Source organism: Oryctolagus cuniculus, chromosome 12, assembly GCF_964237555.1.
Source record: "Oryctolagus cuniculus chromosome 12, mOryCun1.1, whole genome shotgun sequence".
In the NCBI taxonomy this organism is placed as follows: Eukaryota; Metazoa; Chordata; class Mammalia; order Lagomorpha; family Leporidae; genus Oryctolagus; species Oryctolagus cuniculus.
Genome location: NC_091443.1, coordinates 89,316,954 through 89,341,406, shown reverse-complemented (window position 1 = coordinate 89,341,406; position 24,453 = coordinate 89,316,954). Strand labels below are relative to the sequence as shown.

The 24,453-nt window shown below is 51.0% G+C and overlaps 1 long non-coding RNA gene and 1 pseudogene across 1 annotated transcript; both read left to right on the top strand.

Moving 5' to 3' along the window:
• The first annotated feature begins 6,367 nt into the window (after positions 1-6,367).
• On the top strand, positions 6,368-12,986 carry LOC127483680 (uncharacterized). The gene is made up of 2 exons (XR_007910150.2): positions 6,368-6,498; positions 12,746-12,986. It is a non-coding gene; the product is annotated as an uncharacterized lncRNA (long non-coding RNA).
• A 3,732-nt stretch (positions 12,987-16,718) lies between these two features.
• On the top strand, positions 16,719-17,445 carry LOC100348088 (prefoldin subunit 6 pseudogene; annotated as a pseudogene).
• Positions 17,446-24,453: the final 7,008 nt, after the last annotated feature.

Here is a 24,453-nt window from a genome sequence, read left to right as displayed (position 1 = left end):
CACAGGGCAGGGCCTTGTAAGCCGACCAGGTAAATCTGTAAACCAGCCCCACGTCACAAATAAGGAAACCAAGAGCCAGAAAGCGCAAAGCACTGCCCTAAGGTCCAAGACCCCTGCGTCTCTAGTGGGATTTCCTCTCAGGGCTCAGCCTTCCCTTCATGGAGACCGAAAGCCTCGTTCTGAGCAGAGAGGAAGAACAAGCCTCACCCTGGAAGGAGAGGCAAGGTCCCCTAAGACCCAGCAGTCCCACTTCTGAGTCCGCTCCACAGGAAACGCGCACAAGGGTGGCCACGGTGGCTCTGCTGGAGGCGGCAAGGGGCTAGGAACAGAGATGATGGACAGCAAGTGAAACGTGGAGCTGCACACGATGGCTGCTCCGCACCCAGAGAAAGAACAAACCAGACGCACACACAGCAGTGAGAGAGAGCTCAAAAACACAGGATTTGGTTAAAAAAGGAAGGAAGGGACAAAGGGAGGGAGGCAGGAGGAGGGGGAAGAGGAGGAGGAGGGAGGGAGGGCGGGAGGGAGAGAGGAACTGGTAAAGCTGCAGGGACGGTTACTGCTCCTGCTCAAATCCACCTGGAGCTCCTGCTTCCCATAAGGGCCCGTGGCCATGTGACTTGCTTTCACCAGATATAGGAGCAAAGGTGACTCGGATCACTTCTCTGCAAAAACGAGTCTGGATGTGACTCACAAGACTCCCTCTGCACAGAGCAAGCATCCAACCCTGCGACTCCTGCCTGTCTCTGCAGGACTCCAACCTCCAAGACACCCTGCTGCGCTGGAAGCAGGGAACCCCTGAAATCTGGTGGCTGGTCACTACCTCAACTTAACCTAGTTTACAGCGCTCAGTACCCTAAGCACAGCAACACATGAAGCAAGGATAGCTCCCCGCCAGGGGTTCACACACCCAAAGGGCTGCACTACAAAGCCACATACTAAGACCCTAGAGCAGGTGAGTGGGTGCCTGCAGAAGAAAGGGTAATACAGCAAAGGGGAAAATACAAAAACGACAAAAAACCACAGAAAGTTTCATTAAACACACTGTACAATTAGAAATGTCATCCAACCACTGATTAATTCAACAAATATCTGTGTGTCTACTACATGCCAGGTACTATTCTAGGTGCTTTTATAAAACAGTGAGCCAGGGGCCAGCACTGTGGCGTAGCGTGTGAAGCTACAGCCTACCGTGCCAGCATCCCCTATGGGCACCAGTTCAAGTCCTGGCTGCTCCACTTCTGATCCAGTTCCTTGCTATGGCCTGGGAAAGCAGTAAAAGGTGGCCTTAGTGTTTAGGCCCCTGCCACCCCCATGGGAGACCCATATGAAGCTCGTGGCTCTTGGCTTCAGATCAGCCCAGCTCTGGCCGTTGTGGCCATTTAGGGAGTGAACCAGCGGATGGAAGATATCTCCCTGCCTCTGCCTCTCTGTAACTCTGCCTTTCAAATAAATAAATCTTTAAAAAAAAAAAAAAAAAAAAAGCAAACCAAAAGAAAGGTAGTCATAGGCTTAAAGTGCACGAAGTGCAAGAGAGACGGATAATAACAGTACCAGCACAGAAGGTAAAGTCACCACCAGCAGCGCCAGCATCTCACATGGGGGCAGGTGTGAGTCCCAGCTGCTCTACTTCCAATCTAGCTCCCTGCTAATGTGCCTGTGAAAGCAACAGAAAATGGCCCAAGTGCTTGAGTCCCTGAATCCACATGGGAGACCAGGAAGCTCCTGGCTCCTGCAGCCATCTGGGGAATGAATCAGCAGATGGAAGACCTCTCTCTCTCTAACTCTACCTTTCAAATAAATAATCTGAAAAAAGGAGAGAGAGAGAGAGAGAGAGAGAGAGATCAGGTGAGGGAGAGACAGGGCTTTACCGTGGGTGAGGGGTCAGTGAGCACTTCTGAGGAATGACTAAGCAAAGGAGCCAAGGCTGCTTCTTCCCTAACCAGGGGAAAGAAGGGATGACTCATCCCAGAGGTGTGCAAGGACCTGAAGGGAGTAAGGACCACCCAAGGAGGAAGTGAAAGAGGACCAGTGTGGAGGAAGAGAGGAGGAGAGGAAATGAGGTTAATGAAGGGGGCAGAGGTGTCATGGCAGGCAGAGCACTCAGGGTCTCAGAGCTCAATCTAAGGAGTTGGGATTTTAGTTTAACTACAAATCTTTTTAAAAACAGGTTTATTGGCTGGTGCCTCGGCTCACTAGGCTAATCCTCCGCCTTGCGGCGCCAGCACACCGGGTTCTAGTCCCGGTCAGGGCGCCGGATTCAGTCCCGGTTGCCCCTCTTCCAGTCCAGCTCTCTGCTGTGGCCAGGGAGTGCAGTGGAGGATGGCCCAAGTCCTTGGGCCCTGCACCCAATGGGAGACCAGGATAAGTACCTGGCTCCCGCCATCGGATCAGCGCAGTGCACCGGCTGCAGCGCACCAGCCGCGGCGGCCATTGGAGGGTGAACCAACGGCAAAGGAAGACCTTTCTCTCTCTCTCTCTCTCTCTCACTGTCCATTCTGCCTGTCCAAAAAAAAAAAAAAAAAAAACAGGTTTATTTTATTTATTTGAAAGGCAGAGTTACAAATAGATGGATACATACACACACACACACACACACACACACACACACAATCTTCCATTCACTGGCTTACTCCCCAAATGGCCACAACGTTCAGGGCTGGGCCAGGTCAAACCAGAATCCAGAAACTCTATCCAGGTCTCCTCTATTTCCTGCTGTTTTCCCAGGTGCATTAGCAGGGAGCTGGACTGGAAGTGCAGCAGCCAGGACTTGAAGTGGCACTCATATGGGATGCTGGCATTGCAAGCGGTGGCTTAACTCACTGGGCCACAATGCTGGTGTAAAAAAATTTCCTTTTTTTATTTCTTGGAAATATAAAGACACACAGACACACAGAGACCCATTTGCTGGTTCACCCCCCAAACCCAGGAACCCAGAACTCCATCTGGGTCTCCCACAAGGGTGGCAGGAACCCAGCTCCTTGAGCCATCACCTGCTGCCTCCCAGGGTGCACATGAGCAGGAGGCTGGAACCTGGAATGGAGCTGGACTTAAACCCAAGCACACTGACATGGGATGCAGGTATCCCAAGCTCCTGGCTACTGTGCCAAACACCTGCCCAGAAAAACATTTTAAAAAGAGACATGGTCTTGCTCCAATTTATTTCATTGTAACACATAGGCCCCTAGCTTATGTGTTTTGGCAAAGTTTGTAAAATGTATGTTTGTATTCTTTTTCTTTAAAAGAGCACTTTCAGAACTGCATACATTTCAGGCCCCACACTGCCCAGCTCCATGTCTGAATAGGGAACTTACAAGGGTACATCAAAAGATTAAAGGAAAATGAAACTAAAAGATCAAACTTTTCCTGCAAAACGAGTGTTCTGAAATCCATGCATGAGTATATTAGAGATAACCCCAGGCACCAGGGAAAAGCAACCTTGCCGATTCGGAAGGAGGAGCTCTTCATTTTTTTCTTCTGTTGTTCACACTGTCTGATGTGCAAAATTATGTCCTGGTCTCATCACAGAAATCATGAGAGCAGAGTTTCTTCCTGCTTGCTCCCCAAGTCAGGGCCCCAGGAGCACTCTGAGGGGTGAGATGCAAAGCTGTGCACAGCCTCCCCCTCATCAGCGCTAGCAATGTGGGGGAACAGGCCCAGTTTGTCTCAAGCAGCCTACTCAAAGATGCCTCCTAAGGTAACACAGCCAATAGTCATGGAGGTGCACCCAGACAACATGGAAACGGAGGAGCTGGGGAGGGCTGTTTGTCCAGAAGCAACAGCGCCTTAACACACACAGCCAAGCCAACGCTGTGGCATACAAAGGCAAGCAGCCACCTCTGACGCTAGCATCCCATCTGGGCGCCGGCTGAAGTCCTGGCTGCTCCACTTCTGATCTACTTCCTAGTAATGCACCTGGGAAAGCAGCAGAAGACAGCCTGGGCCCTTGGACCCCTGCACCCACATCAGAGACCCAGAAGATGCTCCTGGCTCCTGGCTTCAGATCAGCGCAGCTCTGGCCGTGTGGTCAATTGGGGAGTGAACCAGCGGATGAAAGATGTTTAACTCTTTCAAATAAATAAATCTTGAAAAAAATAAATCTAACCCCTACAAAGACTGAAACACTTATCCCAAAGGATGGGGTTGTGGTGCAGCAGGTTAAACTGCTTGGGATTCCCACATTCCATACGGGGAGTGCTTGGGATCAAGTCTTGTCTCTGCTTCTGATCCAGCTTCCTGCTGGGGCACCCAGGAGGCAGGTTTTGACTCAAGTACTGAGACCCTGTCACCCACATGGGAGATCTTGATGGAGCTCCTGGCTCCTGGCTTTGGCCTGGCCCAGCTCTGGCTGTTGCAGGCATTTGGGGAAAGAACCAGTGGATGGAAGATCTCTGTGTCACTCTGCCTTTCAAATAAATTTTAAAAAAGTCACAAGTCGCAAAACCACAGGTGACAGAGCCAGGCTTCTAACCTTGCCTGACTGTGCGGCCCAGCTTCTAAACTAACCACTGTTCAGCACCTCCCAGTCCCACCCCAAATTTCTTCTGCCACTATCTCTGGGCTAGTTCTTCTTATCCTCATCTCGCTCTGTTCTTTAAATGCAATTCCTCTCCTTCTGCAAGAATACCGCTGGGGAATTGCAATTACCCCACAGCAGAACAACAGGTATTTCCAAATCAAGTAGGAAAAGGATCATCAGGCCAGGACACACACAGGGGCCAGACCTTGTCCTGAGCAGTACTGAGGAATCCCTTGTCCCCCCACCGCGGGCTGGGGGAGGATGGGGGGATTCCAGGCTCCCTTACTAAACACTAAAACTCATCCAAGCCTCTGCGACGCAACCTACAAGGACCTGTACAAGACAACACCACGCCAGACAGACCTGTTCCAGGGAGACCTTCCCAGGAACATCTGTTGGGGGCGGGTCTCAGCCTGACTGGGCTCACACCACAGGGTGGGGCCTAGTGACCCCTACAGGGGTCAGCACCAAGGCCCCAAGCTCCCTCCCCCCAAGACTGGGAAAACCTAAGGGAACAGTCAGAAATGACCCAAGGGCAGAAGGTCCTTCACCAGCCAGTGTCTAAGGTCAAAGATTAAGAACCTAGCCTGCCCTGTTCATTTCTGCACCCAGCAAAGGGGCGGCGGGGGAGGGAGGGGGTACAACCCCCCACGAAACGGCCTGGTGGTGACTTCATGAAATCAGTGCTCAGTGTTTGGTGGGCAGATCCGGAGCAGCTTGCGTGTGGCGTCAGCACCGCGGGTATGTAGCTCAGGGGGCAAAGCCAGGGCAGGTAACCTGGGTGACGGGAAGGTTTGTTGAATGAATGAAGACGACGAGGAGGGCTGCCTTCCTGGAGCAAGACGGTTCCCAGGAAGCAGGCCAGGGACCGGGCGCCCCCGAAGTCGGCCAGGGAAAGCCCGGGGGAAGTCCGCGTGGACACACGCCTGCGCGCGCCGCGCAGCCGCCGGCCCCACAGGTGTCAGGCACGCAGGTGAGCACGCGGCTCGCGCGCGCCGGCTCCACGCCCCGCCGGCCGTCGGGGGCTCGCGGGCCGGGACCCCGAGCATCACGGCGGTGGGGGAGGGGGCGGCCCCGCGCCCGGTCCTCGGGAAGAGCCGCGCGGCCGGGGCCGCCAGCCGGACTGAGTCAGGCGCCCCGTCAGCGCTTAGTCACCGGGCCTCGCGGCGGCCGCTCGGCGCCCCCCGCGGCCCGACGCGGACGCGACCGCCCGCCCCGCACTCACTCCGCCGAGCTGGTGCCGTTCACCGCCGAGCCGTCGGGCGCGGGGTTCAGCTGGATGGGCGTCGGCTTCTTCTTGGGCATTTCGGAGGCGGGGAGGGCGGCCCCTCTCGCTTCCTTCCCTCGGCGCTGCCCTGCGTCCGCTGCGCGGGGCCGGGGCCGCGGAACCGGGGCTGCTCCGCTCGCGGGCCGCTCAGAGCCGAGGGGCCGGCAGCGGTGTCGGCGCACCCCCGCCCCACCCGGCCGGGACTCGGCTCGGCACGCAGGGAGCCCCGGGGCTGCCCCGCCGGCGCGGGCGGAGCAGGCTGAGGGAGAGGCTCTGCAGCCCGGGAGTCCCTCCCTCTCTCCTTCCGCCAGCCAGCCCTTGAGGCTCCGACAACCCCGCCGCGAGCGCACCGGAGCCCCGAGCCGGCCCCAGCCCGCGAAAGTGCAGCCGCCGCCGCCGCCGCCGCCGCGCTCCCAGCAGCTCCGCGCAGCCGCCCCGGGGAGGGACTGGAGGGCGGGGGAGGGGCGGAGAAGGGGGAAGCCTTGCCCCCAACCGGGCTGCGGCGCTGGCCACACACCCGCTCGGTTCCGCCCCCATCGCCTCGCCGACAGCCAATGAGAGCACGGCCCGGAGGCAGATGACGCGGAAATACGTCACGCGGTGCGCTGTCCTGGGGGCGGGGCTCTGCGCGGGCTCCATGGCGCCCTCTGCTGCCGTGAGGCTCCACGGGGAGCCGCTGGGAAAGCGATGTGAGTCTCCCGCGAGCGGCGAGGTGAGTTCGAAGGCGCCCGGTGTCGTGGGGCCTTCCTCGCCTGAGGAGACTGGCGCCCCACCGGGCCTCCACGTTGATGGAGGGGAAATAATAAAATAAATAGGGAAAAGGACCCCTTCTTGTGTGCAGGAGAGAAGCAGCATGCGAGAACAGAAAACTTTTCAGATTCTTTGCCCCTAACAAACTGGCATATGTATTTATGCGTCGTTTTTTTGTAGTAATACGGGAAGCTGGGTACTCAGTGCTTGTGAAGCTGTAAATCGGCAGGCAGTTTTGGAGAGCGGATTGATCATTTTTTAAAGAGCCTTAAAAACCCTCTTGCGGCCGGCGCCGCGGCTCACTAGGCTAATCCTCCGCCTTGCGGCGCCGTCACACCGGGTTCTAGTCCCGGTCGGGGCGCCGGATTCTGTCCCGGTTGCCCCTCTTCCAGGCCAGCTCTCTGCTGTGGCCCGGGAGTGCAGTGGAGGACGGCCCAAGTGCTTGGGCCCTGCACCCCATGGGAGACCAGGATAAGTACCTGGTTCCTGGCTTCGGATCAGCGCAGTGCGCGGGCCTCAGCGTGCCGGCCGCGGCGGTCATTGGAGGGTGAACCAACGGCAAAGGAAGACCTTTCTCTCTGTTCTCTCTCTCACTATCCACTCTGCCTGTCAAAAAAAAAAAAAAAAAAAACCCTCTTGCATCCGATAATTCCAGTTCTATAAAACTGAAGAAATGAGACATGAATAATGAATAATGGCCACAATCCTTATTCAGAAATTTACAGTCTTCCTCCTACCCTTCTCCTTGCTAAAATATTCAATCCCAGAGACGTCAGGTGTGCAGAAGGAAGTCGGACCACGTGCACCTGGTGACCTGGCAGGTGAGGAAGCTGAGAACCCCGAGGCGGGGAGAACGGCTGGTAGGCCAAGGCTGCAGCCCTCCACGGTCCTCTAGCCCAAGGAGACGAGGAACGGAAGCTTCCATGAGAGGCCAGCAGCGTAAAGGGTGACTGACCCAATAACTAAGTGTATGCAGCATGAGGGAGCCAGGTGTCCCAGTGGGAGAATGGAGTTACAGACCCGGGAAGGGAGGAGCCCTTGTGCTGTTACACTGGAACTGGAGGTATTCCTGTGGACTCCGGGTTTTCCTTTTTCTAATAACTTTGGTGCATATTTGAAATTTTTGATATAATGTTTGGGGTGGACATATATAGTAAAACGCTTACTGAAGTGAAACAAATTAACCTGTCATCCAACCTAGTTGTGCGTGTGTGATAAGCAGCTAAGCTGTACTTTTTTTTTTTTTTTACAGGCAGAGTGGACAGTGAGAGAGAGAGAGACAGAGAGAAAGGTCTTCCTTTTGCTGTTGGTTCACCCTCCAATGGCCGCTGTGGCCGGCGCGCTGCAGCCCACGCACCAGGCTGATTTGAAGGCAGGAGCCAGGTGCTTCCTGGTCTCCTATGGGGTGCAGGGCCCACGGACTTGGGCCATCTTCCACTGCCTTCCCGGGCCACAGCAGAGAGCAGTACTGGAAGAGGAGCAACCAGAACAGAATCCAGTGCCCCAACCAGGACTAGAACCCGGGGTGCCAGCGCCGCAGGCGGAGTATTAGCCAAGTGAGCCACGACGCTGGCCAGGATTTTTTTTTTTTTAAGATTTATTTATTTATTTATTTGAAAGTCCGAGTAAGACAGAGAAGGAGAGGAAAAAGAGAAAGAGAGAGAGAAAAAGAGAGAGAGAGGTGTTCCATCCGCTGGTTCATTCCCCAATTGGCCACAACGGCAGGAGCTGAGTCGATCCAGAGCCAGGAGCCAGGAGCTTTTTCCGGGTCTCCCACGTGGATGCAGGGGCCCAAAGACTTGGGCCATCTTCTTCTTTCCCAGGCCGCAGCAGAGAGCTAGATCAGAAGAGGAGCAGTAGGGACTCAAACCAGCACTGCAGGTGGCAGCTTTACCTGCTATGCCACAGTGATGGCCCTGAAATGTTAGGATTCTGTGAGCACTGCTGGGAGTTGGTCTCCACTGAGCAGTGTTCCTGAATCATCATCCAGGAGCTGCCCTTGTGGCACAGCAGGCTAAGTCGCCACTTGACTGGCAACGCCAGCATCCCATATCAGTGCCCATTTGAGCTCTAACTCCTCTACTTCTGATCCAGCTTCCTGCTAGCCTTAACTGTATGGCCATTTGGAGAGGGAACCAGCAGATGGAAGATCTGGCTCTCCCTCTCTGTCATTCTGCCTTTCAAATACATAAATACATAATTTTTTTAAAGATTTATTTATTTATATAAAAGAATTAGGAGAGGAGAGGCAGAGAGAGAGCTCCCCAGATGGCTGCAATGGCCGGGGCTGCGCCGATCCGAAGCCAGGAGTCAGGAGCTTCTTCTGGGCTTCCCACATGGGTGCAAGGGCTCAAGGACTTGGGCCACCTTCTACTGCTTTCCCAGGCCATAGCAGAGAGCTGTGTTGGAAGTGGAGCAGCCGGGTCTCGAACCAGCACCCATGTGGGATGCCAGCACTGTAGGCGGTGGTTTTACTCGCTATGCCACAGTGCCACGGTGCTGGCCTTAACACATAACTTCAAAATCGTCAACATGGTCTAAGAATCTAGATCAGAACTGCCTCCATGGTTAAAGTTGGTAATACAGTTCAAGGTAGGAGAGCTTGTTCTCATTTCCTTTTCAGACGGGTGGTGATTCCCAAGATCTGTCTTCTTTTCCTGAGTGTCTAACCCAAGTGCTGACTGCAAAGATGAGACCCAGACAGACTCCACTGTATTGTGTTTAACACAGTGCGATAAACCCTGCAACTTTTTTTTTTTTTTTTTTTTTTTTGACAGGCAGAGTGGACAGTGAGAGAGAAAGAGAGAAAGGTCTTCCTTTTGCCGTTGGTTCACCCTCCAATGGCCGCCGCGGCCAGCGCACCGCACTGATCCGAAGGCAGGAGCCAGGTGCTTCTCCTGGTCTCCCTCCCATGCGGGTGCAGGGTCCAGGGACCTGGGCCATCCTCCGCTGCACTCCCTGGCCACAGCAGAGAGCTGGCCTGGAAGAGGGGCAACCGGGACAGAATCTGGCGCCCCGACCCAGACTAGAACCCGGTGTGCCGGCGCTGCAAGGCGGAGGATTAGCCTAGTGAGCTGCGGCGCTGGCTAAACCCTGTAACTTAAGTATTAAGTTGGACACATAGGAAGTTGCTGGGTTTCTAGTTTGAAAAGTGTTTGAATATGGGAAATTTCATGTGGTTCATCCAGCATGTGCATGGCTCTATTACGTGAAAAAGATAAGGGCCTGGTAGAGGGCAGCCAATGACGACAATGGTTCAGGAACCCAGGCCAACACTGAACTCAAACCTTGACACTTGCAGTCCAAAAGCAGCCAAAACAAAACAAAACAGAGCATAAACTTGAGAGAGAAGGACCAGGAATTAATTCCAGTTCTTGGGCTGATGACTTAACTTCTCTGGGCCTCTGTTGATTCCTCTATAAAATAAGAATCAGGCTATGGACTGCACCGGATTGTTGTATTAAATTCAGTCATGAAATAATACTGACTGGCACACAGAGCTAAATCAATGTGGATGTGTGGGTTTTCATCACATAACCTAATCTTCTGGAAGGGGAATCATTTCTTAAAGGCTTTCTAGAAAGCAATTTGGTTTTCAAAAACATTCCCTCAGGGGGCAGCCTTGTGTGCAGCAATTAGGCCACCACTTGAGCCATCATTGTGTCCTCCCAGAGTACATATTAGCAAGAGGCCAGAACCAGGAGCACAGCCAGAGCACGCCTGGCATCAGTCCTGGCTGCTCTGCCTTCTGTCCGCTCCCTGATAATGCCTGGAAGGCAGCGGGCAATGGTTCGAGGACTTGGGTTCCTGCCACCCATGCATGGAGTTCTTGGCTCTTGGCTTTGGACTGACTCTGCCCCAGTGTTGCAGCCATTTGGGGAGTGAACCACTTGATGTCGTAGAGCTCTCTCTGACTCTCTTTCAAATAAATAAATAAGAGATTTATTTAGTTTATTTAAAGGACAGAGTTACAGAGAGAGTCAGAGTCAGAGAGAGAGAGAAAGAGACCTTCCATCCACTGGTTCACTCCCCAAATGACTGCAACAGCCAGAGCTGAGCTGATCCGAAGCCAGGAGCCAGAAGCTTCTTCTGGGCCTCCCATGCAGGTGCAGGGGCCCAAGGACTTGGGACATCTTCCACTGCTTTCCCAGACCATAGCACAGAGCTGGAATGGAAGTGGAGCAGCCGGGACTAGAACCATTGCCCATATGGAATGCCACCACTGCAGGCTGGGGCTTTAATTCACTGTCCCACAGCACTAGCCCCAATTAAATCTTTAAAAAAATAATTCACACAGTTTGGCACAGTAATCCCATTTCCATGAATATTTTCTGGGGAAATATGAAAGCTATATAAAGGAATGATTAATACCATGGTATGATATAAGTTGTATAGCTAAAATCTGAAACCACCTAAATATACACGAAAGAGAAATTATATCATTTGTGCCCACCTGTATGATGGAAAATTAGAAAAGAAAAGGCTTTTCTCTCCAGAAATTTCAATCAGTAAGAACTATTTATTTTTTAAAAAGATTTATTTATTTATTTGAAAGTCAGAGTTGCACAGAGAGAGGAGAGGCAGAGAGAGAGAGAGAGAGAGAGAGAGAGAGGTCTTCCATCCGCTGGTTCACTCCCGAATTGGCTGCAATGGCTGGAGCTGTGCCAATCCGAAGCCAGGAGCCAGGAACTTCTTCCAGGTCTCCCATGCGGGTGCAGGGGCCCAAGGACTTGGGGCATCTTCTACTGCTTTCCCAGGCCACAGCAGAGAGCTGGATGGGAAGTGGAGCAGCCGGGTCTCAAGCCGGCACTGCAGTCCAGGGCGTTAACCCACTGCACCACAGCACTGGCCCCCAGAACTATTTATTCTTTTTGAAAGGCAGAGAAGGATACCCCTATCCACTGATTCACTATCCAAATGCCTGCAATAGCCAGGGCTGGGCTAGGCTGGAGAAGGAGCAGGGAACTCGGTCCAGATGGATGAGCAGTACTAAGGCCAGTACTTGAGCTGTCACCTGCTTCCTCCTGGAGTGCAGACTAGCAGGAGGCTAGAGTCAGAGCACAGCCAGAACTCACACCACGCCCTCTGACTCTGGCTGCGGCTGCCTTGACTGGAGTCCTCACTGCTGGGCCGGATGTCTACCCCAAATTCCTAAATCCGAGCTCATGCACTGTGGACAGTATAGAGAACTGCTTTTTTTTAGGGGTTTATTTATTTATGTATTTGAAACACAGAATTAAAGAGAAAGAGGAAGGGAGAAAGAGGGAAGGAAAGAGAGAGAGAGAGTCTTCCATCTGCTGGCTCATTTTTCAAATGACCTCAACAGCCAGGGTTGGGCCAGACTGAAGCCAGGAGGCTGGAACTCCATCTGGGTCTCCCATGGGCAGCAGGGTCCCAAGTACTTGCACCATCCTCTGATGCCTTCCCAGTTCTGTCAGCAGGGAGCTACTGGCAGTGGAGCAGTTGGGACTCATATGGGAACCAGTGCTCATAAGGGATGCCCATTTGTGGCAGGCAGCTGCTTAACCCACTGTACCACAATGGCAGCCACCTAAATTTTTTTTAATAGTTCATAAACTAAGTTTGAAGGGCATCTAAGTTTGTCAGTTTCTAAGTTTGGCCCCAAACTCATAGAACTCAAATGTGGGTTATGATATGTTCAAATCTATGGAATTATATGAAATATGGTTTGATATAACTTGAAATTGAAGGTTAGTATAAAAATGGTGAAAGAGAAAATATTAAGTTATTGTTGTTTATGGAATTACCAAGACCCTTGGTATCTATCGTTGGAGAGACTTGAAAAAGCTCATGGCCAATCCAATCTACTTGACGACTATCAAGCAAAACTTGTCGAACCTACCTACTGTGTGGCAAGATGGCATTGGCCTGGCACTCAGATGATGTCCCTGTTCCATTTGTAATTAGAAAAGTGACCTTTAAGAAAAGAAAAAAAAAATGAAAAAAAAATAAAAGAAAAAAAAAAGGGAAAAAAATAAAAAACAGAAAAGTGACCTTGGAGGACCCCCAGAGGCTGAGTTTCCCCTTCATAAAGCTGGGAGACTAGAAATCACAGTCCCTATAATCCAGCTCTAAAATCCTAAAATGAGGGGCTGGCATCATGGCATAGTGAGTAAAGCAGCTGCCAACAATGCCAGCATCCCGTGTGGGCACCTGCTCATGTCCCACCTGCTCTTCTTCCAATCCAGCTTCCTGCTGATGGCCTGGGAAAAGCAGCAGCAGATGGCCCAAGTACCGGACCCCTGCCACCCATGTGGGAGACCTGGAAGAAGCTCCTGGCTTTGGCCTGGCCCAGCCCCAGCTGTTACGACCATCTGGGGAGTGAACCAGCGGATGAAAGATCTCTCTCTCTGTCTCCCCCTTTCTCTGTGTAACTCTTTCAAATAATAATTAAACCTTAAAAATAAATAAATAAACTCCCCAAATTAATTCGGTCTCCCACTCTGTAAAGGTGAAGGCTTGTGTCAAATGCAATTCCAAGATCTTTCTGTTCAGAGTAAGCCTGGACAAGAGCAGGGACAAATAGCCAGCACATTACAGAAGAGAGAGTCTTTGCTCCCTGGGAGTATAAAAAAACACAAAGCACACTGATGAACCAATAATTATAGTTTACAATATCTTAAAATAAGTCGAAACCCAGGGCTGTGTCATGCATATAGCTCATTCTTTTCAGGCAAATTGTAAGCTTTCCAGAAGCTGCCCTACTCCTGAGAAGAGTGAATCAGAGAAGAGTGATGGGCAGACTAAGATGGCTCCAGGGTGGGTGTTGTGACGCAACAGTGAAGTCTGGGACACCCACATCCCAAATTCAAGTCCCAGCCATTCCCCTTCTGATTCATCTTCCTGCCAGTGCATCCCGAGAGGCAGCATACAATGGCTCACTACGTGGGCCCCTGCTGCCCATGGGGGAGATCCAGATGGAGTTCAGGGCTCTTGGCTTCAGCTTAGCCCAGCCCTGGGTGTTGTGGACATTTGGGAGGTGAACCAACAAATGGAAGATATTCTCTGTGTGTGTGTGTGTGTGTGTCTGCCTTTCAAGTAGATGAAAACAAATAAACACGAAGAAAGAAAAGATGACTGTATAGCTCCCACATGTTCTTATTGCAACTCTGAGATCACTGTAGCGCAAAGGGTCACTCTTGTGTTTAAATTTCCTGCTGGTAATCTTTGCAAAGCTTCTGACAAGAAAAGGATGACGCAGGGATTTTCCACTGGGGAGAAGAAATCAGAAGAAGAGGAGGGGTGAAGACCAATGATGACAAGTGACAAGCATTTGAATTATTGTCCTGGAAAAGAGAGTTGAGATTGGTTGAATCTCATTCCAGACTTGAGGATCGGAACATCCGGGATCCTGCACTGTGATTCCAGAGGAAGCTGACTTCCTTCTCCGCAGCTGTCCTCCAGGAAGCTGGCATGTCCCCGCTGGTTCTTTCGCGGAGCCCTCTGAGGGTCACAGCACCACATCCGCCAAGCCGGGCAGGGTCCCTGTATTCAACTCCCCTCCAGAAAGCGGCGGTGGGTCTGACATCCTGTCTGATTTAAGCCACATCCTCACAGAGCAATTACAGTTGCATCACCCTGCACTTGTGGAGGCACCTTTTCCTTCAGATGAGGAATGAGCGATCATTAAAATTGGCTCCCAAAATAACCCGGTGGTTTCATCGCTATGGGAATGTCTGACATCAGAGCAGAGGAAGCGGATGCAGCCTGGGGGGGAGGGGCAGGGGGAGGGTTCCCCTTCACACTGTGTCTCTTCATTCAGTTCCTCAACAGGGACAGCTGCCAAAGCCACAGGAGCCTAAGAATCTGGACCACCAATTATATTCCTAAACTATTTATGTAAAAAGATTTTAAATTAGCTTCACCCTGCACAGACTTATAGGTGAAGAGAGTTAATGTTAGAAAAGTATCTGATAAAAAGCCAGAGTTCTCTCGTGACTGCAGTATGAGAAAAAAATGTTAGATGGGATTTCTTCAGATGGGATGACTTCTCTTTTGGCAATAATCAGAAGGTTTTCATTGTGTATTTCACAACAACTGGATTCTTTTTGTAATAAAAGAATAAAAGATCCTAGTTTGTAAAGGAACAAATACTGGCTTGCCTTTGAAATAAAACTTATAAGTTGACAGTACCATAGAGTCCTCTGAGCCTGTAATATCAGCTGCTTGTGACAATGGCTGACAATCAACGTGGACTCCCCCAGGTGAAGAGATTTTCATGAGTGGCGTATCAACAACAGATTTTCTTTCCTTTCTTATACTTTTCTGCCCTTCAAAAACTCACACACACATAATCTACTGTTAATTATATAATTTAAAAAGCACTCAAAATTTGAAACAAAAGACACAAAATGTTCAGAAGACATAACATTTTTAACATGAAAAAGGACTGGGGCTCAGCCGGTTAAACTGAGGCTTTTTTTTTTTTTTGAACTTTAATTTGTTATTAACTTTTTTAAAAATTTTATTTATTTATTGAGAGGTAGAGTTACAGACAGTGAAAGGGAGAGACAGAGAGAAAGGTCTTCCATCTGCTGGTTCATTCCCCAAATAGCCGCAATGGCCGGTTCTGAGCTGATCCAAAGCCAGGAGCTGCTGCTGCTGCTGCTGCTTTTTTTTTTTTTTTTTTTTTTTTTTTTTTTTTTTTTTGACAGGCAGAGTGGACAGTGAGAGAGAGAGACAGAGAGAAAGGTCTTCCTGGCCGGCGCCGCGGCTCACTAGGCTAATCCTCCGCCTAGCGGCGCCGGCACACCAGGTTCTAGTCCCGGTCGGGGGCGCCGGATTCTGTCCCGGTTGCCCCTCTTCCAGGCCAGCCCTCTGCTGTGGCCAGGGAGTGCAGTGGAGGATGGCCCAGGTGCTTGGGCCCTGCACCCCATGGGAGACCAGGAAAAGCACCTGGCTCCTGGCTCCTGCCATCAGATCAGCGCGGTGCACCGGCCGCAGCGCGCCGGCCGCGGCGGCCATTGGAGGGTGAACCAACGGCAAAAGGAAGACCTTTCTCTCTGTCTCTCTCTCTCACTGTCCACTCTGCCTGTCAAAAAAAAAAAAAAAGAAAGAAAAGAAAAGAAAGGTCTTCCTTTTTCCGTTGGTTTACCCCCCAATGGTCACTGCAGCCAGTGCGCTGTGGCTGGCGCACCACGCTGATCCGATGGCAGGAGCCAGGTGCTTCTCCTGGTCTCCCATGGGGAGAAGGGCCCAAGTACTTGGGCCATCCTCCACTGCACTCCTGGGCCACAGCAGAGAGCTGGCCTGGAAGAGGGGCAACCGGGACAGAATCCGGCGCCCCTACCGGGACTAGAACCCAGTGTGCTGGCGCCGCAGGCGGAGGATTAGCCTAGTGAGCGGCGGCGCTGGTCCCAGGAGCTTCTTCTGGGTCTCCCATGTGGGTGCAGGGGTCCAAGGAGTTGGACCATCTTCTGCTTTCCCAGGCCACAGCAGAGAGATGGATTGGAAGAGGAACCGCCGAGACTAGAACCAGGGCCCATATGGGATGCCAGCACTGCAGGTGGAGGATTAACCTACTGTGCCATGGCGCTGGCCCCAGACTGCAGTTCTCACATCTGCATCCCACATCAGAGCACTGGTTCAAGTCCCAGTTGCTCCACTTCAATCCAGCTCCCTCTAATGCACCTGGGAAAGCTGTGAAAGGTGGCCCAAAGACTCGAGCCCCTGCACCTGCGTAGGAGACCCAGATGGAGTTCCTGGTTCCTGGTTTTGACCTGGCCCAGGACTAGTTGTTGCAGCCGTTTGGGGAGTCAACCGACAGTTGGCTGAGCCCTTTCTCTCTGGGTCTCCTCTCTCTCTGTTCTTTTTTTCAAATGAATATTTTTTCTAAAAGAGCAAAACAAAGGCGGGGAGGGGGGGACTTAAAAACCAACCAAGGTTTGTTTACTTCCAGGTTGATTAACACAGAAGGGAAAATGTGAATAGGTTAGGGTAGGTATCCTTTGAGGGGATTTGCATCTCTTTTCACCCTGCACTCTCAGGGGTTGTTTAGATTCGCCTTTTGGGACAGGGAGAGGCTGCAGAGCCTAAAGGACTGCCGCTCAAGAGTGCTGTCATTTCTTTAGGCCTGTCTGGGGCGGGGGGGGGGGGGGGGGGCTCAGTACCTTCCAGAGAGCGGAAGAGACCGCCCGCCCCCCGCGGGCTGTCATCCCGGCCATGGCTGAGCTGAGCCAGAAGAAGCTGTGGGGAGAAGCGGAGGCGTATCAGAGCCGCAGAAGGACTTGAGTATGTCCATGCCAGAGAGGCAGAAGCTGGAAGCCCGACGAACAGAAACTGCTGTTGTGAAGGGGGAACTGGCTCTGCAGGAGGGATCCAATCTGGTCTTGAAACTTCTTCTGTTTTTTTTTTTTTTTCTTTCTTTTTTTCAACATCTATTTATTTATCTGAGAGGCAGAGTTATAGACAGAGAAAAGAGAAGATAAGATATTCCATTCACTGGTTCACTCCCCAAATGGCCCTAACAGCCAGAGCTGAGCCCATTTGAAGCCAGGAACTTCCTCCAGGTCTCCCACATGGGTGCAGGGGCCCATCTTCTGGTGCTTTCCCAGGGCATTAGCAGGGAGCTGGATTGGAAGTGGAGCAGTCAGGACTCAAACCATATGGGATGCCAGCATTGCAGGCAGAGGCTTAACCTACTATGCCACGGGCCCAGCCCCTAGTCTTTGAACGTTTGGGTCCAGTGCTGGTTAAGCAGAAGCTGGGGGAGTTTCGGGCCACAGTGGGGAAGAGGCTGGACTGTGTCACAGCTGAAATCAAGCAATACGAATCTCAGCTCTGGGACCTTGAATGGCTGTCAGAGCAACAGAGGGAGAGCCTTGCTCTGTGGCAGCAGGAGTTCCAGAGGGCCCAGGCGGCCCGGGCAGAGGCTCCTAGGAAGGTCTGATCTCATGGGGGAGGGGGGTGACGGGGCAACTGGGGCCCGACCTCATGGTGGTGGTGGGGGGAGAGGGTCTGTACTATAGTAGCTAATAAAATGTAAAAGCGCCAGAAAAAAGATCAACAGATATTTCCTTCCTTTCTCTCTCTTTCTCTCTTTCTTCCTTTCTAGATTTATTTTAAAGTTGGAGTTATAGAGAAAGGGGGAGAGAGAGGGAGAGAGAGAATTTTCCAATCACTGGTTCACTCTCCAGATGGCAGCAACTGCCGTGGCTGGGCCAGGTTGAAGTTAGGAGCCAGGCACTTGCACCATCTTCTGCTGCTTAGCAGGAAACTGAATCAGAAGCGGAGCAGCTGGGACTTTTTTTTTTAATTTTTTTTTAAGATTTATTTTCTTTATTTGAGAGGCGGATTTACAGAGAGAGAGGGAGAGATAGAGAGAAAGGTCTTCTATCCTCTGGTTCACTCCCCAAATGGCCGCAACTACTGGAGCTGTGCTAGGCTGAAGCCAGGAGCCAGGAGCTTTGTCTGGGTCTCTGAAGCACCTGGGCCATCTTGCACTATTATCCCAGGCAGATTAGTTGGGAGCTGGATTGAAAGTGGAGAAGCCGGAACCAGCACCTGTATGGAACGCTGGCATTGCAGGTGGAGGCTTAGCCTTCTAGGCCATAGTGTCTGCCCCATAGCTGGGACTTTAACCAGTGCCAATATGGCATGATAGTGTTACAGGCAGTGGCGTAATACTGTGCCACAATGCCAGCCCCTATATACCTTTTTTGAGATACATAATCATGTGAGATAGATTACATATATTAAAGCATGTATTTTGAACTTTTTTTTTTTTTTTTTTTTTTTTTTTGGACAGGCAGATTTAGACAGAGAGAGAGAGAGAGAGAAAGGCCTTCTTATCCGTTGGTTCACCCCCCAAGTGGCTGCTACAGTGGGCGCTGTGCCGATCGAAGCCAGGAGCCAGGTGCTTCTTCCTTGTCTCCCATGCAGGTGCAGGGCCCAAGCACTTGGGCCATCCTCCACTGCCTTCCCAGACCACAGCAGAGAGCTGGACTGGGAGAGGGGCAACCGGGACAGAATCCGGCACCCCAACTGGGACTAGAACCCCAGGGTGCCGGCGCCTCAGGCGGAGGATTAGCCTAGTGAGCCATAGCGCGCCGGGCCAAGAACTTTTAAAAACAACTTATTTGTGACACAGAGAAACAAAGAGAGAGCAAGCTCCCACACCTTGGTTCACTCCCCAAATAATAGTGAGGCTAAAGGTGGGAGCTCGAACTTAACCACGTGAGCCATCACCATTGCTTTCCATGGTTGCGTTAGCAGGAATGCTGGAATCAGGAGCCAGAGGCAAGTAGCAAACACAGGTACTCTGAGGTGGGAAACAAGCATCTTTTTTTTTTTTTTTTTAATTTGTTTATTTATTTGAAAGGCAGAGTTACAGAGAGGCAGAGAGAGAGAGGTGTTCCATCCACCGGTTCACTTTCCAAATGGCTGCAATGGCCAGAGCTGATCTGATCTGAAGCCAGAAGCTAGGAGCTTCTTCTGGGTCTCCCACATGGGTACAGGGGTCCAAGGACTTGGGCCATCCTCCACTGCTTTCCAAGGTGTGTTAGCAGAGAACTGGATCAGAAGTGGAGCAGCCGGCACTCTAACTGGCACCCATGTGGGATGCAGGCACTGCAGGCGGTGGCTTTACCTGCTTTACCCTGGACATGGGCACCTTAACCTCTAGGCCAAATGTCCACTGCTGGCCAGTCCTGACATATGCGAGGACACCATCCCAATCAAGATAATGAAGACATCCGTCATCCCCCAACAGTGGGTGGCCTCCTGTAGCCCTGAGGAAGCCTCATCTGCCCCTTGCCCTCACTGCACTTTGCCTGTAAAATAGTTGCAATTCCATTATCTGTGCTCTTTTCGGCCGGCTCCTTCCTGCAGCGTAATCACTTTCAGATTCACCCATGCTGGTGTGTGCGCCCTCATCCTCTGATTATTGAGGCGTCGCCATTGTCTGGAGATACCACGGTTTATTTGTGTCTTGATATTTTCCCCACTTTTCTGGCTATTACAAATGAAGCTGCAATGGACATCTGTGTACAAGTCTGTACGTGGATATGTTTTATTTTTATTTATTTATTTTTTGACAGGCAGAGTGGACAGTGAGAGAGAGAGAGACAGAGAGAAAGGTTTTCCTTTTGCCGTTGGTTCACCCTCCAATAGCCGCCGTGGCCGGCCCACCGTGCTGATCTGATGGCAGGAGCCAGGTGCTTCTCCTGGTCTCCCATGGGGTGCAGGGCCCAAGCACTTGGGCCATCCTCCACTGCACTCCCGGGTCACAGCAGAGAGCTGGCCTGGAAGAGGGGCAACCGGGACAGAATCCGGCGCCCCGACCGGGACTAGAACCCGGTGTGCCGGCGCCGCAATGCAGAGGATTAGCCTAGTGAGCCACGGCGCCGGCCATGTTTTATTTCTTTAACGAGACACCTGAGACAGCAGTGGCAGGGTCAGAGAGTAGGCATATGTTTAACATTTAAAGAAACTTCCAAATGATTCTCCAAAGTGTTGAGCTGAGTTTCTATTCCCATCAGCACCGTGGGATAGCTCCAGTTGTTTTACTTCCCCTTCAGGTTCTGGAGCGATGATGTCTTTGTAAAGTTAGCCATAGGAGTCGGTGTGCAGTTGTGTCTCACTGTGATTTTAATGGACATTTCCTTGCTGACTAATGATAGCTTCTTTCTATATATTTATTTGACATTCACATATTTTCTTTGGTGAAGTGATTTGCCCACTTTGAATTGGGTTGCTTGTCTTAGGATGGCGGAATAAGGATTTTAATATACTCTAAATACATACTTTGGCAATACACAGTTGGCAATATCCTCCCTGCCTGTGGTTCTCATTTTCTTTGAAGAACAAAAGCTTTTAATTCCGATGCAGTGCGATTGAACCTTTTCTTTGGTAGTTCATGTTTTCTGTGTTCTATCCAAGAAACGTTTGCTCTGCAAACACCATAAGGGGGAAATTTTCTACGTTGAAAAATGTCTCTGGGCCGGCGCCCCGGCTCAGTAGGCTAATCCTCCGCCTTGCGGCGCCGGCACACCGGGTTCTAGTCCCGGTCGGGGCGCCGGATTCTGTCCCGGTTGCCCCTCTTCCAGGCCAGCTCTCTGCTGTGACCCGGGAGTGCAGTGGAGGATGGCCCAAGTGCTTGGGCCCTGCACCCCATGGGAGACCAGGAGAAGCACCTGGCTCCTGCCTTCGGATCAGCGCGGTGCGCCGGCTGCAGCACGCCGGCTGCAGCGCGCCGGCCGCGGCGGCCATTGGAAAGTGAACCAACGGCAAAGGAAGATCTTTCTCTCTGTCTCTCTGTCTCTCTCTCAGTGTCCACTCTACCTGTCAAAAAAAAAAAAAAAAAAAGGAAAAAAAAGAAAAGAAAAATGTCTCTCAGTCGCTGAACCCTTAAAATATGCTCCTTGCTTTTGAAAATGCCTCGAGAACGGCTCCCTGGCTCCCCCACCTGGTGAGAATGCTCTTGTATTTGAACACAGCACACTTTAAAATGCGGAGAGTAAAAAATAACCTACAGGTTTTTAGTTTTCAAATGTTTTTCAGAATTTTAAAATAGCCTACCAACGGGGGCACCAAATAAATAATTAGAAATCATGACACAGAGCTGGCGCTGTGGCGTAGCAGGTTAAGTTGCTGCCCGCAGTGCTGGCATCCCATATCACTCCGGTTCAAGTCCCAGCTGCTCCACTTCCAATCCAACTCCCTGCTAATACACCTGGGAAAATGGCAGAAGATGGCCTAAGTTCTTGGGCCCCTGCACCCATGTGGAGACCTGGAAGAAGCTCCTGGCTCCTGGCTTTGGCCTGATCCAGTCCCAGCTTTTGAAGCCAATTGGGGAGTAAATCAGGGGGTAGAAAATCAATCTTTCTGATCTCTCTCTGTCTCCCTCTCTCTCTGTGACTCTGCCTTTCAAATAAATACAATAAGTCTATTTTAAAAATGTGATGTATAAGTATAATCTAATTGTGCTGGACTCTTTCTGTTTGGTTAGTTGAATGCCTGATTCTACTCTATCCCATTTTGGGAATACTTTCTTATTACCCTGTATGTCCATCAAATGCTATTTGTAACTTTTTTAAAAAAGATTTCTTTATTTATTTGAAAGGCAGAGTTACAGAGAGGTAGAGGCAGAGAGAGAGAGGTCTTCCATTTGCTGGTTCACAACCCAGATGGCTGCAACAGCTAGAGCTGGGCCCATCCAAAGCCAGGAGCCAGGAGCTTCTTCCGGGTCTCCCACGCAGGTGCAGGGGCCCAAGGACTTGGGCCATCTTCTACTGCTTGCTCAGGCCATAGCAGAGAGCTGGATGGGAAGTGCAGCAGCCGGGGCACAAACGGGTACCCATATGGGATGCCGGTACTGCAGGCGGAGGCTTTACCCACTACACCACAGCACTGGACCTGGGAATACTTTCTTTTTTTGTTTTGTATTGTTTATAAAGATTTATTTATTTATTTGAAAGTCAGAGTTACACAGTGGAGAGGGAGGGGAAGAGAGAGAGAGAGAGAGAGAGAGAGAGAGGTCTTCCATCTGCTGGGTCACTTCTCAATTGGCCACAATGGCTGGAGCTGCGCCGATCTGAAGCCAGGATCCAGGAGCTTCTTCCGTGTCTCCCATGTGGGTGCAGGGGCCTAAGAACTTGGACCATCTTCTGTTGCTTTCCTAGGCACATTAGCAGGGAGCCGGATCATAAGTGGAACAGCCGGGACTTGAATGGACACTCTGACATGGGATGCTGGCATCCCAGTTGCTGGTTTAACCTCTGCCCCAATCTGCAATTGGAGACCCTGTGACTCCAATCTGCAATTCTTCTGGTCTGCTTGCTCAAGTGCTCTCCTGGAAACAAACCCTGGTCCCAACAGAGCTCAGATCCACCTTCAGTGAGGCTTCTCTGGTCATAGTCCCATTCAGCTCAGATCCAAAGTCAGTTACTTCCTGCATGTACTTCAAGTCCTAGGTCCCTCCTTCTTTTCATCTCACCTACCTGGGAAACCCTCAGCCCTGGAGTTATCTTCTCTGGTACTTAGCTCCCTATCACAAACCTACTAAAACACCTAGGGCCAGTGATGTGGCATAGCCGGTAAAGCTGCCACCTGCAGTGCCATTATCTCATATGGGCACCGGTTTGCGACCCGGCTGCTCCACTTCCCATCCAACTCTTTGGTATGGCCCGGGAAAGCAAAAGAATATGGCTCAAGTCCTTGGACCCCTACACCTACATCGGAGACCCGGAAGAGGCTCCTGGCTTCTGGTTTTGGATGGGTGCGGCTCTGCCCTTGCGGCCAATTGGGGAGTGAAAAAACGGTTGGAAGACTCTCTCTCTCTCTTTCTCTCTTTCTTTCTCTTTCTCTCCTTCTCTCTGTGTAACTCCGACTTTCAAATAAATAAATAAATAAATATTTTAAAAAGTTCAATCATTTCTTTATGTTTCTGTTATTTCCCTCATGTTAGAGCAACTTTCCATCCTTCTTTCCAAGTCCTACCTAATTCCAAGATTCGGTTGTAAAACCAGGACACAGTATCCACCTGGCCACACTGAACCCTGAATGAGTTTTTCACTGCTTTCTTGCGGCTGAACTGCTAAGATGGTGGAAGTCTCATTTCCTATGTGTTCAGAACGTATCGCAGCAACTGGACTGTAAGCTCATTAAGAGCGAGGACTTTGGTCGATTACTTATGTCACATTAACAATCAATAAATACCTGTTGATGTTTTAGTCTGGGCTTCAGCACTGCATTGAAGCAGTACCTTTGGGACCATCAAATCCATGACTTCTCTATTACCAAAAAGCAAATAGACTCTGAACGATAAAGTGATTTGATCACAGTCAAGCCTTTTGATTTTAGTAGAGCTGATATTGTGAGTTATCTCTTTCTTTCTTCTTTTTTTTTTTTTCCCCCTCAGCTCCAAGGCTACTTGCCATCTGGTTTTGCTCTAACAAATGGAGTTCATTCTTACCAATTTTTTTTTTAACTTGAGAGATAAAGAGACAGAGAGACAAAGTTTTCTGCTGTTTTACTCCTACATGCCAGCATTGACTGCGACTGAGCCCCACTGAACTTGAGACCCGAACTCAATCCAGGTCTCCTATGTGGGTGGCAGGAGACCAAGGACTTGAGCCATCACTGGCTGCCTTCCAGGGTGTGCAATAACAGGGAGCTGCAATCAGAAGCAGTAACCCCGCTACTCCCAATGGGATGCAGGTTTTCCAACCGATGGCACAACTGTTTATTTTTTTTTAATATTTATTTGTTTATTTGAAAGTAAGATTTACACAGAGAGATAGGGAGAGACACAGAGAGACGCCTTCTCTCCGCTGGTTCACTCCTCAATTGGCCACAATGGCCGAAGCTGCACAGATCTGAAGCCAGGAGCCAGGAGCTTCTTCTGGGTCTCCCACACTGGTTCAGGAACCCAAAGACTTGGACCATCTTCTACTGCTCTCCCAGGCCATAGCAGAGAGCTAGATGGGAAGTGGAGCAGCTGGGACTCGAACCGGTGCCCATATGGGATGCCAGCACCGCAGGCGGTGGCTTTACCCACTATGCCACAGCACTGGCCCTGGCACAACTGTTTTAACACAGAACACTTACATATTTATTTTTAAAAATTTATTTTATTTATTTGAAAGGCAGAGTTACACAGAGAGGTAGAGACAGAGAGAGAGAGGTCTTCCATCCGCTGGTTCACTCCCCAGATGGCCTCAATAGCTGGAGCTGAGCTGATAAGAAACCAGGAGCCAGGAACTGCTTCTGGGTCTCTCACGGCTGGTTCAGAGGTCCAAGGTTTTTGGCCATCCTCTGCTGCTTTCTCAGGCCATAGCAGAGAGCTGGATCGGAAGTGGAGCAGCCGGAACTAGAACTGGCACCTATATGGGATGCCGGCACTTCAGGCCAGGGCTTTATCCGCTGTGTCACAGCGCCGGTCCCGGAACACTTACAC